At 41.0% G+C, this 17,162-nt stretch overlaps 1 protein-coding gene across 5 annotated transcripts in view; it reads right to left on the reverse strand.

The window, feature by feature from the left end:
* Positions 1 to 10,694, reverse strand: part of lpp (LIM domain containing preferred translocation partner in lipoma) — a 117,625-nt gene extending 106,931 nt beyond the window's left edge. For 2 of the 5 annotated variants that reach the window (XM_077584612.1, XM_077584609.1), the window contains exon 1: positions 10,457 to 10,694. The gene's annotated coding sequence lies outside the window, so the exon portion shown is untranslated. Of the gene's footprint in view, positions 1 to 1,042; positions 1,062 to 10,325; positions 10,420 to 10,456 lie in introns of those variants that run through there. The other 3 variants (XM_077584613.1, XM_077584610.1, XM_077584611.1) reach the window with 3 other exon arrangements.
* Between the last annotated feature and the right edge of the window lie 6,468 nt (positions 10,695 to 17,162).

Genomic DNA, 17,162 nt, shown 5'->3' on the forward strand with positions numbered 1-17,162 from the left:
GTTAACACATAAATAATGTTGAAGAGTTCAAATTTCATGAACAAATAATTGTATCATGACCAAATGAAAAGTAACTCATATTAGAGCATACCACAAATGTCTTTGTTATAGCAGAAGATGTTATCTGTCGGAGTCATGTGCATACACAATGAACTACTAAAAAAAAAAATAGGAATTTTTTTTTTTGGGGGGGAGATAAAAAAAAGCGGAATTCCGCGAATTAGCGGAAAAATCACATCCCTGTAATAGACAAAACAATACTTTTTGCAGTGTTAAGTTAAACAAGCGCTATGGAATAAATAATGTGACACTGTTCGCCTGGAGGAACCAAATAAAAGAAAAATATTTAAATGCACATTTAGCACGCAAGCAGGATCAACAAGCGTTAGCTAAAGCAATTTTCACAGTCAACAGTTTTCTGGCTTGAAATGAGAAAAAAAAAAAACGTTTTTCAAAAACTTCCAGACCTATTTTCAAATGGTCATTGCCGTGTGAACAAATGCTCAAAAAGACCCTTTTTTTCTTCTTTTTTTTTTTTTTTTTTTTTTTTTACATTTTCTGTTAAACAAAGCCCTTCAGAACGCGACATTGGCTGGCCTGGAGCCACAACTAGACGGGTATGATAGCAGCAGGTCCACGGGTGCTTAATCGTCTTCAAAGGCTCAGTGATAACTTGGTAGCCCCCCCCCCCCCCCCCGCGCGCCAAACCGACAAGATAAGGACGCCTCTTGGCCCTCGCAGCCAAGTCAAAGTTAGCGCTCGCTCACATCCCCATTTCGTCCTCCCGTGTTCCTCCACCCGATGTTTGAAGTGTGAATGTGGAAGCTGGAAGGAAGGAAGGAAGGAAGGAAGGAAGGAAGGCAAGACAAACCTCTTAAAGGTACAGTCGCTATCTTCAGTCTTCAAAGGCCTCAAGGCACAGACAGAAAATTGTACCGAAATCCGTTTGTTTTCGTGGTCTCGCGGCAACCGTTTCAGCCTGAATACGCGCCAGACTGCAGCTTCTTCAGACACTATTAATCAATAAAAAGAAGGTACTCACAGTTTCTTTGGATGAGGGAAGCGCAACAGGAAGGCAAATGGCAGACAAACTTGTGTGCAAGCCCAAGTGACTCACATCCCTTCTCGGCTGATCACTGTCGAGCATCGCAAGGGGGTAAACATTTCCAAATATGGAGAAAGTATGAAGCCAGCAACGGAGCGCAATGTCGCTTTTGGTTTGCTTTCACTGGGAATGTCAAGAGAGAGCCAGCGCTGCGGTGCATACCTTCGAAATCAAAATATTGGAAGCTGCGAGCGCCGATCAACGGGACATTGCGACTCCCTTTTTCATGGCAAATTCTCAGAATGATCTAACGGAACCGGTACGGCAATTTAGCCAATCTCTACGAGTGTGACCTAGTAGGAGTGCGTTCAGACTAATTGTCGCAAACCAAAATGGCCGACTTCCGACTCATTTTGAGTCCTTGAGACTTTTAAACTTTGCCAGCAAGCTGAATTCTCCCGTCGATACATTCGCAACTGACCTTTTTTAGGTCGGACTAATCAGGCGTTGTTTAGGGCGGGACATGCAGCTGCGACGAAACCAGGAAGCGCAGACGCCGGGAGAAACAAACAAACCCAACATAGACGAATGGACGCTGCAATTCATTCCGTTCTCGCAGAATTGCTCACCGTTTCCTTGTTGAATGTTGGACAGCGAGAAGCGCTTTGCGCATTTTTATCTGGTGACGATGTTCTTGTTTTGTTTTTTTCTTCCTAAGACAAAACCGAAAACCACATTTTCATCCGTTGACGTGATTGGTCAAAACAAGATGCCGCATCATGCCTTCAGCTCAAAGTATTGTACGGCAAGTAACTCCATTCTTGTGAGTTTAAGAGACTTTTTCATGTGTCTAGTGATGATAAAAGTGTCCATCAATTTTGGCGACAATTAGCAAAACAGATACTTTCGCTCACTTTTGAGTCCAGGAAATACCTTTAAAATGGTCGTTTCAAACCACAATGGTAAACTTTTTGTTGAATTTGTTGCAAAAAAACAGCTTTAAACCAAAGTGTCCCATTTGCCATTCAATAACAGGCACTTTTTTTGTGTGCGCTCTCATGACAAACAAGTCCATGTCGATTGCTGGAACTGCTGTTGGGGGCAATTTGTAAAAAAAAAAATTCTTGAGTCCTGGAATTCACCCCAAAATGGCTTCAGCAAAACAAAATGGTCGACTTCCTGTTCAATTTCAGACTGTGGTTCTTAAAGCTTTTTTTGTGTTTCCTATTGGATCTCAGCACCATGGATGAAACTTTTCTAGAGTTTTGAGAATCTAAACAAAATGATAATCAAATTTTAAATCCACCAAATGATTAAAAAAAAAAAAAAAACTCAATCGAGGAAATGATCCAACTCTGACGCCCATATTAGTTTCCCAAGGTAGAAAAAGTATAAAAATGTTGCCCCTTTATCTACGGCAGTTTGTCTGAAATCGGAATTTTTACAAAACTCGTGGTAGTTACTAGGGTGCATTAAACGCAATCAGTAGCAGGCAAAACAACAAAGCGCTTTTTCACATGTTTTCATAACAGGGCAGCAGTTTGTCCGCCAGTAACTCCAATTGATGCTTGAATGAAAGACGCGTCCTAGAAAAATGCTTCTTCACAGGGTGTTTATCCCACTTACGAATTGACTTGCAATAATTACGGCGCATTCCGCCTGTCCGCCGCTCCCTCCTCCGCTACCCCCCCCCTCCTCCGGTGGCTCTATTTCGCAGAGAAAATTAATATCCAAGAAACTTGTAATCTGCTGTTGCGTAACAGGAATTTGTCTGTGGCTTTTATTGCTCAATGTTGCAGGATACGCAGGATACATCATGTGTTTGCTAAATGCGTGTTTGCCGCATGCAGCACAAACCGTTGCCAGCGGACGCTCCAAAAGGGGGTTTGGATTCACGGAGATGATCAGAAAGTTCATCCGCGTGCGTGATAAGTCAGGCCAGCAGGTAGAAAGTCGAATCCACTAAATGGGATTGGGATGGAAAGTCGAGCCGTCTTGATGTAACGGGGTATCGCAAGCCCTTTTCAAACTCCAAGTTCCACCATTTCCTTCCGTGTTTCTGTTGTGTATTCGCAGCCACTGTATTAAAACCCTTTGACTGCCAAAAACGTTAAATAACGTTTAGTAAAATCCTATGGAGGAGTGCCAAAGACGTTAAAAGACGTTTGTTTCAAAACAGAGGTGAAACTAACCATTTTCTATTGTTGATTACTGAAAAACAGAATAAGGTAGAAACAAACTTTTTTTTTCTGATGAAAGATGAGAGTCCAATCTTTCATTTGGTAGTATGTGTGTTTCCATAGTCCAAACACATAATTTTCTATGGACCTTGAAAGATCAGTCAAAATGCTTAAAATCGTCTGGCACCCACGGCATCCCTTTTCTGAAAACGTCTGGCAGTCAAACAGTTATACAGTGGTATCAAGTGACCCGGCAATTTTCTAGCTTTGTAGGTAGTATCCAAAGTCCCTTTCATGCTGCTTGATTAAGCCACCATTTTTTACTTTCTGTATCACCCACCGTTCTTTATAAATGTCACCGTGTCACCGGTACGGAATGTCTGTATTGTTCTGTACGTGATGTGGAAAGGGGCGGGGGGGGGGGGGGGGGGGGGCTTTGCCGACTGAGCAATTTACACCCCTACTTCATTTCATTCAAATATTTTTGTTTTGGTGTTTTTCTAAACAAAATAAGTACCAATAAGAATACTGTTTAGTGTTAACGTACCGTATCGATAAGCGGTATCGTTAATAGCATCGTCAAAATCTTAACCCTACCCATCCCTAAAAGTGAGTGTGGCAATCAATATGACATCATGAATCTGAAGTCATTCATGGAAACCATTGGCTCATTACGTCTTCTTAGCAGGTTTCACACGGCTACGTTGACGACGTGAACATCGTGATGGGTAGCAGTTCACATATTGTGAAATTAAGAGCTCACAAGAGTGACCGAGCGCACTTTAGCATTGTTGGCGCGCCTCGCTTGCGTACGCGGCGGCGTGTTGCAACAAATCCGTCGTGTGGGTGTTTAATGGAGGCAAGGGTTTTTTTTTTTTTTTGTTAGAGTTCCAAACTAACCCCTCCAGAGCAGCCAGGACAGTAAAACTAATCTCAAGTACTTTGTGCAACAAAATAGACCAATCCAGTCCATGAGAACATGACAAAAGAAGATCTATATAATATCCTTTAAATAGTGCATGTTAGCGTATTAAATATTTAAATAAATATACATTACAGCTATTCCATATGTAAATATTGATAAATGAAGCAACTCTCGTGCGGTTAAGTTGGATAGGACATTGATTAAATTCATGATGTATTTTTTTTTTTTGACTGGTGCCATTTACAGTAAACTCTGGAGCGACTAACAGTCCAAATTTTGGTAATATCTTTCATGTTTAATGATTGAAGATACGCTGTGAATTACGTTTGTCAGTAAATCCACAGTCTCGTCAAGAGGACTTGAATGTGTGATAAAATGTCTGTCTGTCTTTCCTGCGCTGCCGCTAATATCACCTTCATCACCGCTGACCCCTGCGGCACTCCTGGGGAGTCGTCAGACTTTAATTATACCTTTTTAATCACTACAATGTAATCGGCAGAGTAAATGGACCCTCTTTTTTTCATACATTCACACTCGTAATCTGCTACTTTGATGAACAAAAGCGCTCATTTCTTTCCCGTGAATGAACGTCGGTGAGTCGTCGTCGTCGTCTCCTTGCCGCGTTTCACCCTGAAGAATTCGTCCCTCTTGGAATTGCTGTTTATCGTTATTCTTGTCGCAAATGTGTCACTTTTGAGGGGGCCTCGATGTGGCCTAGCACAGCTTAAGTTGTTTTGGAATCTCTAAATTCCCCAAAATCCAAATAGGGTGGATGCACAAAAGCAGTTTCAAAGAGTTGACAATATTTGGCTTGAAACCAGCATTTTAGGGTGAATCCTATAGAGCTTTAAAAAAAAAAAAAGGATTTAAAAACCACAGTCACTGATATACACAAAATTGGGTGAAGGACACAAGGATGCTTTAAAGTCAACAGCAAGTTGGGTATTTTGTTTTCAAGCCACTAAATTCTAGGACTAAAAAATTATCAAAAATAAGTCCCATCACACTTTGTTGTGTTCTGTGCCAAACAAGAGAACATTTTAAACATTGAGCGCTGACGCAGAGACGTTTAACGCAGAGTGTGCTACAACGCTGGTACGAAGAATATATCAGTCTAAATAAGAAAAGTATATAACTCATCTCTCAAAAGATTTTTTGTACAGCCGATTCATCACGACGCAGTTCGAAAAAATGTCCTTTTATAAAAAAGGTACTCTGCCGCTTGCGCAACAAAAACTATTTTCATGTTGTTTTTCTTCCGCAAAACTGCAGCAATCAATGTTATTACCAAACCCAAAAAATATGAAGGGCACTTAAGAGAGCGCAGACCTCTTCCAAGGCTTCAACATTTGCTGGCCGTGAAATCAAAGTCCACTCACTTCATTGTCTCGTCATGTTGTGATGTGAAAACTATTAGCACTGTGATTCATTCCTGCCTATTTTTGAGTATGAAAACATATTCACAGGAACTCGTACATCAATCGCAATCATTGCAACGCGCTTTTGCGCAGGTGGCAGTTAACTCTTTGACTGCCAGACGTTTTCAGAAAAGGGATGCCGTGGGTGCCAGCCGATTTTAAGCATTTTGACTGATCTTTCAAGGTCCATAGAAAATTATGTGTTTGGACTATGGAAACACACATACTACCAAAAAAAGATTGGACTCTCATCTTTCATCAGAAAACAAAAGTTTGTTTCTACCTTATTCCGTTTTTCAGTAATCCACAATAGAAAATGGTTAGTTTCACCTCTGTTTTGAAACAAACGTCTTTTAACGTCTTTGGCACTCCTCCATAGGATTTTACTAAACGTTATTTAACGTTTTTGGCAGTCAAAGAGTTAACAAAAGTGGGAAAAAATGTCAAACTAATAGAAATAGCTCAAATGAATTTTTGACGTCTATAACCGTCAATGGCAGTGAATGAGTTAAGACGCAGACAGCATTGCGATGTCAACGCGCTTTGACTCGGCGTCGGAATAAACGAACAGGAAAAAGAGCCTGACTGTACTTGTTAAAAAGAGGCCTCACACACAGTGTGAATTTCAAATCAATAATGCGAACCCCATTCCCGCCCCCACCCCCCCCCCCACCCTTCCCGCCCCGGCACCCCTTGAGAGCAGCCGCTATCAAACCGCATACATCTGCGTCGCTCAGAAGCATTTCTGACTGCATTAAACGCGGGCGGCGCTCTTTTAAAAAATAAAAAGGACACGTTTGACAGTGTTGATGATGTTAAAGTTGAAAGAGGCTTTGAGCCGCGGACCCTCCTGGTGGGTTCATCGCAGTCGCTCAGGCACATTTTTAATGGGGGTACGGCGGCGGCTCCGCGTGAGTCGACTGAGTGCTAAAACGTTACATGAAGAATTTTGAGATGAAGTTTCAGCTTCTACAGGTATGACCAGCGCTCGATTTAGTCGATACGTTTTTGGGGTAAAGGCTCAGCCAGCCGCAACGGTTCTCCATGTTGTGGTTGCCTCTACCATGCCCACTGGGAGCAATTCAGGACAGTTGGAGCTGGGATTCGAACCCAGCCACAACCTGCTAGTAGAACACCATGTCAACAGCAGTTTTACACCAACTGCTATAAGACCGGAAACAACAACATGCTGATCTTGTCAAATCAAGGTACAGGGATAGACTGATTCTCGGTGCCGATATTTGGCATTTTGACAAATATCAGCATCGGCCTTTTTACGGATCGGAAGGCCGTTAAAGCTGGCATCTCACTGAGCGCAGTGAGCGGCGAATGCTTGCAAACGTAGCGAATTTAGGGTTTTCGTCAGGTTTTGTTTTTACTTGTCGCAAAGACATTTCAAACATATTCAGACAATTTTTCACTGTCTGCAAAGATCTTTTGAAACCTTCTACGAACCCTGATGGAAACCCCAAATTAGCTGCATTCGCATGCATTTGTCGCACAGTGAGATACAGGAACTTTCCATTTATGGATCTATTTAAATTTCTACTTTATAAAAAAAAATGATGCCGACACTGGAAACTCCTTACACTTTTTTTTTTTATTAAACAAACAAAAAAAAATTCAAATAAAGACAAAACTTTATTTACAGTAGAAAACTTTAGGTAACCATATAATTGTTTAGTATTTAATTTAGCTTAACAAATCCCGATGACCCTGCAATTTTTGTTAGAATTTTTAAACAAAGCTGTCAATTTAGTTTAACATTAAAAGAAAAATCTTCTCTCTTTTTTCTTTTTTTTTTACACTAATGTCTTCTCTTTTACTGCAAATGATTCGCTATTGTCCTCCTTGACTACTAATAATCGGTATCGGCCTTGAAAAAGCCATATCGCTCTATCACTATCAAGGTACCACTGTGTACTGTACAGCAAAGGTCCCCAAACCCTGGTCCTCGGTGACCGGTATCCAGTCTGTTTTCCATGTCTCCCACAGCCAACACAGGTGGAGATCGTTATCAGCCGAGTCACCTGTGTTGGCAGTGGGAGGCATGGAAAACAGGCTGGATACCGGTCCCTGAGGACCAGGGTTTTCCATGCCTCCCACAGCCAACACAGGTGGAGATCGTTATCAGCCGAGTCACCTGTGTTGGCAGTGGGAGGCATGGAAAACAGGCTGGACACCGGTCCCTGAGGACCAGGGTTTTCCATGCCTCCCACAGCCAACACAGGTGGAGATCGTTATCAGCCGAATCACCAGTGTTGGCAGTGGGAGGCATGGAAAACAGGCTGGATACCGGTCCCTGAGGACCAGGGTTTTCCATGCCTCCCACAGCCAACACAGGTGGAGATCGTTATCAGCCGAGTCACCTGTGTTGGCAGTGGGAGGCATGGAAAACAGGCTGGATACCGGTCCCTGAGGACCAGGGTTTTCCATGCCTCCCACAGCCAACACAGGTGGAGATCGTTATCAGCCGAATCACCTGTGTTGGGAGTGGGAGGCATGGAAAACAGGCTGGATACCGGTCCCTGAGGACCAGGGTTGGGGACCTCTGCTGTACAGGGTTTACTAGGGATCAAGCCCCTACTTGAATAGCATAGTCCGACTCCTAACGTCAAATAACTAGCATGAGTATCGTTTATCATTTGTTTTCAACTGGTGTTTTATGGAGGTGATAGGCATAGTGAGTACGATTTGCTCTAAACCGACCTTTTATGGTGCGACTAGAAGTGGCGGACGACCAGTCATCGGTCTATGAGATAAAAAAAAAAGGAAAAGAAAAACTGCTTGCCAGTAAGAATGTTTCACTAAAGAAAGCATAATGTGATTATATTAGGCAAAAAGCATCCACTGCTGCTCTCGCACAATCTTTGCCAACCTTATAGACAATGGAATTTCTTTACTTTACCACGCTTATAATAATACTTAGCACATAAAAAAAAAACAGAACACCCTTTAAACTCTTGATTGTCATACAAGTTTAAAAACGACTTATGTAAAATACACGCCTTGATGCATGAAACGTTGGGAATCGCCGTTCTAAACCAACAGCGAGGCTTCACTGTACCTAATGAAGCGGCCCCCGTTTGAGATCACAATTCACCTGCTCTCAACTTGAGCTGGGGCCTTTGCTCACTTGTGTGTTTTGCAGTAACATCGTTATATTATCCGCTAACTGCTAAGTAGTGCTAGGAATTTATGACAACAAACATTGAGCAATAAAAAAAAAACTGCACGGTCCGCCTGGTGAGCAATTCTGTGAAGTAAATCGTACCTTTGCACTGCTATACACTTTTTCTTCCAATTATTGCGATATGGACTGTACCTACTACAGCTACCATGCTAGATTACTCGTGATTATAGCCAAACCCGTTCAAAACAGAAATGCACACCAATGTCTGACATTTATTTATTTATTTGCCTTACATGTTGTATAAACTCTACATACTAATTAATATATACTTTTGGTTAGATCTTATCTGCGTTCCGTTGCTTTGGATTGGTCTACTTGTAAACCAACCACTACGCCACAGGAAATTGTCCAATTTCTCTTAATTGGTTAGAAAATGATCACCTGTTTACTCCAAATAATGTTTCTTGGCTCATCTTTCTATGCCAATGACAAATCGTATTTCTTCTATGAGATAGCAGAAGGTACAATTAACCTGTGTGCCCAATCGTTAACATTCATAAAACAAAATAATAGCTTCATTTTCAACTGAAGCCTAAACTTCACCTGAAGTGAGTACATTTGTGAGTAGATTGAGACAAAAATCATCATTATTTCAGAGTTAGGTACAATGTGTGCCTTGGTTCAATAACGAATGAGAGGCTAAGTATGCTTCAGTTGTATTTAACTTTTTACTAGTACAATATATTGTCATTTAATTTTAACAACACTAAACAAATTATAAGTGCAATACATTTTAATTGAAAATATTTCCCTATTGTGATGGTAAAGAGGCACACTTGACACTTCCCAGCATGCTTTGCAGCACTCCTTGTAAGCAGTTGCAAATCATTTTTGCGCTTTATTTGATTTGTTTGGAGTGTGTCTATGATGTCTTTGATGATAACAGATAAAAGGCCGTTCTTGTTATTATTGGTGGATACTTTTTCATATTAAGAGTGCATAGCAACATTCTTTTTTCCAGAAATTCTTAGTGTAAAATGTTTGAGAACCACTAATATAACCTGTTTTGAATCAGAAACCTTTTCCATAATAACTATTATAATTATAATACTATTAAAACAATAACAATAATTTAAACTCATTATTGTAATGTAATAGTGCACAACTAAAAGTAGTTATTATTAAACTGGTTTCATGAGTAATAATATCACATTTAAAGCCCCTGTGGCAGTTTGACGAATCTGCATCTTGGAATCAAAGACTGGATTTACTTGAAACGGCTAACAAACGAGCTAACAAGCTCACTTTGCTCTTCTGATTTTCTCCCCCAAAAAACTCAACTTTTCGAGACATTTTTCTTCTCCCTGCCTTATCGTTACGTCTTCCGCAATGTCGAGCAGCCACTCGGTTGAAAACAGACACAAGCAGAGCAAGAGTCGCCCAAAATTTGAGGGGGGAAAAAAGTTTCCCACAACTTCGTTTGGCTTCTTCTCGTTAGCTAGTGACTAGTTAGCCCGGCTCGGCATGCTAGTTAGGCTAAAAGTGGAGCGTCGGCACCAGGTGTGCCCACGCCCTCCTCACCGCCATCCACGTCCGAATCTCGGCCCCACTTTCGCATTCTTACCGCAGCTAACGCGGAGCCCCAAAGATGAAGCAGTTTCTTCCCCCACCCGAGCTGTCGCCAACCGCACGTCAAACATTCCCTAAACCCTCGCGTCAGCTAAATGCAACCACGTCCGGCTCGGTTCGGCTTACCTTTTTGTTGGGACTTTCGAGGAAATCCAAAAGATAGGAAGACGGTCAGAATCCTCGGGGGGTGGGGGGGGGAAACAGCCCAAACTTCTTGATCCTCAATTATGGGAGAGTTTTGTGGCCAGTGACGTCACGCGGTGAAATTCCAAGCCGAGGTTTGCCCATGTAAGGCAGCAGGCCAGCGGGGACAGCCAGCCGGGACACCCCGCTTCCGCGCACCGTCACCCGGCCGACGCAACGCCGACGCCCTCTTTGCTTATGTGGAAGTATATTTGTCACGAGAGGAGATATATATATATACATATATATAAAGTCATGTTATTCATGAGTGAATTTTCACACTAAAAAGAAGAAAAAATAATAATAATGAATAATGTTGTTTTAGAAAAAGACGCAGAAAAGTCACAATAATGAAAAATGAAGCTGAATTTCAAAATGCCCACACTTAAAGAATATGTCTTCTTTCATACCTGATTTAATATGAATTAATAATTAAGTGTTAGTGTTAACCGTTTTTAATAACTGTGTTTTCAGGCGCCTAAATACCATAAAAACATCCAAAAATGTGTTTTTCCCCTCAATTTTAGGCGCATATCCTCCATTTTAAGTGTTTCTGGGTGTATATGTCCGTTTAGATTGCCCGTTGATGATTTCATGCAAATAAATGCTAACTGCTTCCCCGTCTGTTCATCTTGATAGTTCAATGTCTTACAATGCTGACATTGTATTGTTTGCCTAAAAACATGCAAATACACCTCGATGCTATCTTTTATGAAAACCAGCGGCAAACATTGCCAAGGGAATTGTCGCTCTGTCACGGGCTAAACACGCAAACGAGCAGGAATCGTCTTGTCGCTCGACTGCATCCGATCGCATTGCGCTGCCAGCAGTCGAATATTCTCGTTGTTTTTTTTTTCCCCCCAACAGGAATCATAAACAGCACACAGATCTAGCACGCTGATAACAGCCAAAGGATTTTGGCTATGTTCGCGTTTTAGCCGCCTCTTCCGCAGGTCGCTAAAGCTAATCTCATTTGTAACGTGTGACGTCTTAGTTCTTAATTTCCTAACGGGCCCGCTAGTGACGCCACCCCCCCCCCCCCGCCCCCCCAATGCACCGGCAAAGCCGATTTCAAGCAGAAAGCCCGCAACAAAAAGTCAAGTTAGCAATCAAAGAGCAATTAGAATGCTGCGTTAGAGGACGTCGGGAGCTTTGATGTCTTGCCTTTCCTTGATATGATGCCTTTCAATTTCATACATGAATGGGGGTGGGATTACGCTGTGGGTCCAGCAACATAGATAAGTCGCACGACAGATATCGGTTTTTATCGCAAATTCACCATTTTAGCAACAAACCGGAGAGAATAACTTTAATTGTTTTAGCGTCCGATACTGTGTTGCTAATATACAGACGCTATCTCATTAGCCTTATGGCATAGGTTATATTTGAACGTTTAAAAAAAAACACACACACACACAAAATGAAAACAAAAAAAAATCAAGTGAAAGTGGAAAAACACACAAAAAGGATAATTAAAAAGAAATGGAAAACAATGAGGGAAACTAAGGGAAACAATCAATGTAAAACAACATGGATGCACAAAACATTGTGGGGCGGCAATATGTTAGAATCTTCTACCAAAAACTTGACTAGTGAAGAAAGTGCAAAGAAACAGCAAGAACCAAGTAGAACAGTTGGAACTAAGCGGGGTCCACGCAGCTTCCCAAAACTAGACATGGACGCACACAACACTGTGGAGTAACCACATGTCAAAACCTAGTGGAAATAAGTACTGTAATATTATTGAGAAATGCAGTGAAATGTCAAGAAAGCAGACAGACTGAGTAGAACTAAAAAGTGGCGTAGCGTTCCAGAACATAACGTTGAATGTACACCACATTGTGAAACTACAATTGATCACAATCTACTTTTGGGAGGGCTAGCAAGGAGAATGCAGAACAAATACGTGATGTATACTTCATGACGGGCAAAAGCAGCGACCACATTGTCAGTGTCTCCTGAAATGCTAATTGTCGCTAATTAAGACATTCAACCCCAACTGCTGTTTTGGCTGGCAACAAGGTTTACATGAACCTCTTTGTGTACGATAGCATTAATGAACTGAAATAAGTCAATTATTTTTGAGTGGATGTTGCAAATATCTGTACAAAGAAGATGGTAAAACTAGCTTGAGGCGGATTAGCCACTTGAAAAGGGATAGACTGGGAACCAAGGGAAAATATTTCCTCACAGGTATTTAAAGGTTGGGATGCCTTTCAGTAATTTAGCAATACGTAGCAGTTAGCGTGCTAGCAAACATAAGCTCTACAGTGCGCTGTCCATTTCAGCATCGAGTGACGCTATTAATCAAAGTAATTGAAAAGTTCATTCATTAGCCAGTTGCTAAATGTCCATGTTGATTTTGTAACTTCCACCATGTTTATACCCGTTGAACTGTAAACTCGCCATTAATGGCGCCATCGGAGCTCATTTGTGGTTTTGCCACCCGGAAGTAATTGGTGAAAAGTCTCTATTTGAAAAAGAAGCATTTATGTGTCTTTGTTTGACGACACGGACAGACGGATGAAGTTAACATTTCAATTTGTTCCATGTCGGATATCCTGTTTGACTCGCAGGTTGTAACGCTGCCCACACGCCCGCCCGCACACACACACGCACACACACACACACACACACACACACACACACACCACTTCCCCCTTCGAGATGAACCAAACCTCAAACACAGAAGACAGCAGCTGCGCTCTTCACTTCCTCTTTCAACGTCTGATCGAACGCTCGCATTTCGAACCCTCCACAACGTAAGTCGCGCTCGCTAGCGCCAAAATAAACCGTTTCCGAGAATCAACGGTGGGCAATTCGGTTCACGTGACTTGATTTCAAATCAAACTTGACATATTGGTCACATTTGCACAAATAGTGTGTTGACGCCGGGCCAAGAATATTGTCATAATAATTGTCTATATCAAATTATGTACTAGTATCTTTTCACAATGTATTGTTAGCCTGTCTGATACTGTATTACTAAATGGATGAATAATCCTTATATGGAACCCCGACTGTAATGACAAGTTTGCTCTATATTATTTATTTGATTCATTTTTCAAAAATCACTTCCTATTTAGTACATTTTGTAGAAACTTTATTTGGACGTTGTTTATTTACGTCGCAACGCATTCCGTGCGTAGTGACGTAGAATATTGGCTGGCTCTCCGCCGAGCAATGTGAAAGGTAAGTCTATGTAGCGTTCCTAAAGGGACGCGTGGGGGGGGGGGGGGGGGGGGGGGGGTTGTGACGCTCCCGATCGCATGTTGTTTCTTTAGGAACGCTACGAGGCTTACCTTGCTTTATTAACTCATTCACTGCCATTGACGACTATAGGCGTCAAAAATTCATTTGAACTACTTCTATTAGTTTAACATATTTTCCACTTTTGTTAACAAGAGTATGAAAACCTAGTATTTTTTTTAATAGTACATTTAGAACAGATATTGCATTTGTGATTAATCGGGAGTCTATTGAAGTCATGTGATTAATTAAAAAAAAATAAATAATCGCCTGACGCAAATTAATAAAGAAAAGAAAAGATTATTAACTCTTTGACTGCCAAAAACGTTAAATAACGTTTAGTAAAATCCTATGGAGGAGTGCCAAAGACGTTAAAAGACGTTTGTTTCAAAACAGAGGTGAAACTAACCATTTTCTATTGTGGATTACTGAAAAACGGAATAAGGTAGAAACAAACTTTTTTTTTCTGATGAAAGATGAGAGTCCAATCTTTTTTTGGTAGTATGTGTGTTTCCATAGTCCAAACACATAATTTTCTATGGACCTTGAAAGATCAGTCAAAATGCTTAAAATTGGCTGGCACCCTTTTCTGAAAACGTCTGGCAGTCAAAGAGTTAAACAGATCAAAACAAAATTGTTAGAAAAATATCGGAAACCAATTGTAATGCATCCCCCAGTCTGTTCTATACCCCGATTGGTCAGTCAGTGGTTTTAGGGGGCGTGGCCTATTTTCAGGTCAGTTCAGACTCACATCCCGCATCAATGTAATTTGGAAAGATGAATCTAGTGATGTTTTTCTTTTCTTTTGTGTTGATTTGCAGGGAGCGGTGGCAGGCTGAGAAAAACAAGACTTTTATAGCAGGCGGGAACAACAAGCGTGTCTGGGAAGCGCATACGCCGCCTTAATTAAGAGTGTAGATAGCGCAGATTAGTCTGCGAGCACAGCAGCCACGCTAGCAGGCCAGTCACGCCAAATAAGGAGGCAACAAAAGTAGGCGGCAGGCAGGCGAAGTGACGACAAAAAAAAAAAAAAAACACACAATGTCCCAAAGCCACTCATCAAACAAGTCGGCGTCTTGATGGAGACCCCAGATTGCGCTAATGAATTCTAATTCTTGTGTTTGAGCATGTAAATCAAGCAATCCCCGCCTGGAGCTCGCGCGTTAGTCGAACGTGTATGTGGGAGTGTCGAGCTGCAAACCTTCAAAGCGCTCGCAGTTTTGTCATTGTTGCCCTAAAATCGCTCGTGTTGATGTGCCATGAAAAAAAAAAAACATTCCGCTATGTTTTCGACATTTTCGTGGAAAAATGCACCGCCGAAGCTGAATTAAAACAACACTTTTGTGAACAGTCGCACAGAAATTTCTCAGTGGATGCAAAATTCAACCAAAACGCAAATGCATCGGATACAGGAATTTATTTGTAAAATCTATTGTCGTCAGGGCTGGACTGGCACACAAAAATCAGCTCTGGCATTTTGACTCTTACCTGACATCCAGTTCTGCCACTGATGTTTATTGATGAATTTTGAGTTTGTTATCTATATTCGAAATGGATTAACAGGCTGGTCCATCTAAATTGTGGGTCTCCTAGGGTAAAATGTAGGAAAATTATCATTAACTCTTTGACTGCCAGACGTTTTCAGAAAAGGGATGCCGTGGGTGCCAGCCGATTTAAGCATTTTTGACTGATCTTTCAAGGTCCACAGAAAATTATGTGTTTGGACTATGGAATCACACATACTACCAAAGGAAAGATTGGACTCTCATCTTTCATCAGAAAAAAAAGTTTGTTTCTACCTTATTCCGTTTTTCAGTAATCAACAAAAGAAAATGGTTAGTTTCACCTCTGTTTTGAAAAAACGTCTTTTAACGTCTTTGGCACTCCTCCATAGGATTTTACTAAACGTTATTTAACGTTTTTGGCAGTCAAAGAGATAAAAAGCACTGCTTCGGCCCCAAAATAGGCTGACCCACCAGGCATCTGCCCTGTACGCCAGATGGCCAGTCCAGCCCTGTTTGTCGCCCACCCAAAAGTGGCTCGTGAAAGACACACAAATTTCCTGAGGGATTCAAAATTCAACCAAATATTTGTATGAAAGTCAAAATTCAACCAAATTTGACAAAACTAACTAAAAATGGACAAAGGATTTTTTTATAAAGTCCCACTAAACTTCTAACGGATAAAAAAAAAAATGTGGCCAAAATCTGGGTGAAAATTGAGTAACATTTCTAAGGGGCTGTAAAACCGTCAGTTAAATTTTAATTCTAAAAATGTTGCCTGAAAAAACCTGATCAAAAATTTGCACAACAGCAAAAAAATGATATTAATTAAATCCCGTATCCAGTTGAGTTCCATTTACAATTTTACGTACGTTTTGGTTGAATTTTAAATTAACTTGAAATGATTTCCTCAAACGTCACGAAAGTTTTGCATATGATTTTATTTTTGTGACTTCTGATTGACTTTGAAATTTGATGAAACTGAAAAAGTGTTGGACACAGGATTTCTTTATGTCTTTAACTTTTGCTGTCCATTTTCGTGAAAATCACCTCCAACTTCAATTTTTTTCGATTTTGAAAGTGGACCACATTTTTTGTAAAACTTGGATAATGTAAATCAGACAATCCCCAACCGGAGCTACCGCGTTAGCTAAATGTATTTGTGAGCATGTCAGATTTTTATTTGTTGCACTAATTTCCTTCATTAAATCATTTGCTTCCAATTTTTTTAAAAATACATTCTATTGTAAGTATTGCCATGCTCCCAAAGACGTATTTATATGTTTGTTTGCTTTTTATGCTTTTTTTTATGCCTGTTGCAACAAGCTCTTTTTGCTAGTGTTTTTACCAGGGATGTGAATAATGATGACATTTAGCTATATTCTAATGCTAATTGCAGCAAAATGGATAGAACAGATAGAAATATTTTTAAAGATTCCTGATAAAAGAAGAGACTCTAATTTTTGTTTTGGTAGGTTCCATGTTTTTATAGCAGTAGAACACAATATTCTGTGGGCCTTTCAAATTCAGTCAAAATTCAGTCAAACAGCCGGGAGCGAAGGGGGTTGCTTCAGGAAAAATGGCTGCGATTGAATGAGTTAAGAGACGCAAAAAACGGCAACAGTTTAAATGGCATCTTCTGTTGCGTTCCTTTTGCTGGCCAACTGTCAAAAGAGCAAGCCGTCATAAAACGGAGTGCTCCAGACAACCCCCCGCTCATCTCGTGACGAGGCCCCCCCCCCACGAAGGCGTGAATAAACACATCAGGCCTCTCTGACCTCACAACATGGAGCCACTCTCAGATGATCCTTCTTTGAAAGGATCCTCTTCTTGATGCCTCTTTTTGCCGCTCCTTTTGAAACGACATCGGGTGACAGCGTAATCCCGCCGTCATTATC

This window comes from Vanacampus margaritifer, chromosome 13 (assembly GCF_051991255.1).
Source record: "Vanacampus margaritifer isolate UIUO_Vmar chromosome 13, RoL_Vmar_1.0, whole genome shotgun sequence".
Classification (NCBI taxonomy): Eukaryota; Metazoa; Chordata; class Actinopteri; order Syngnathiformes; family Syngnathidae; genus Vanacampus; species Vanacampus margaritifer.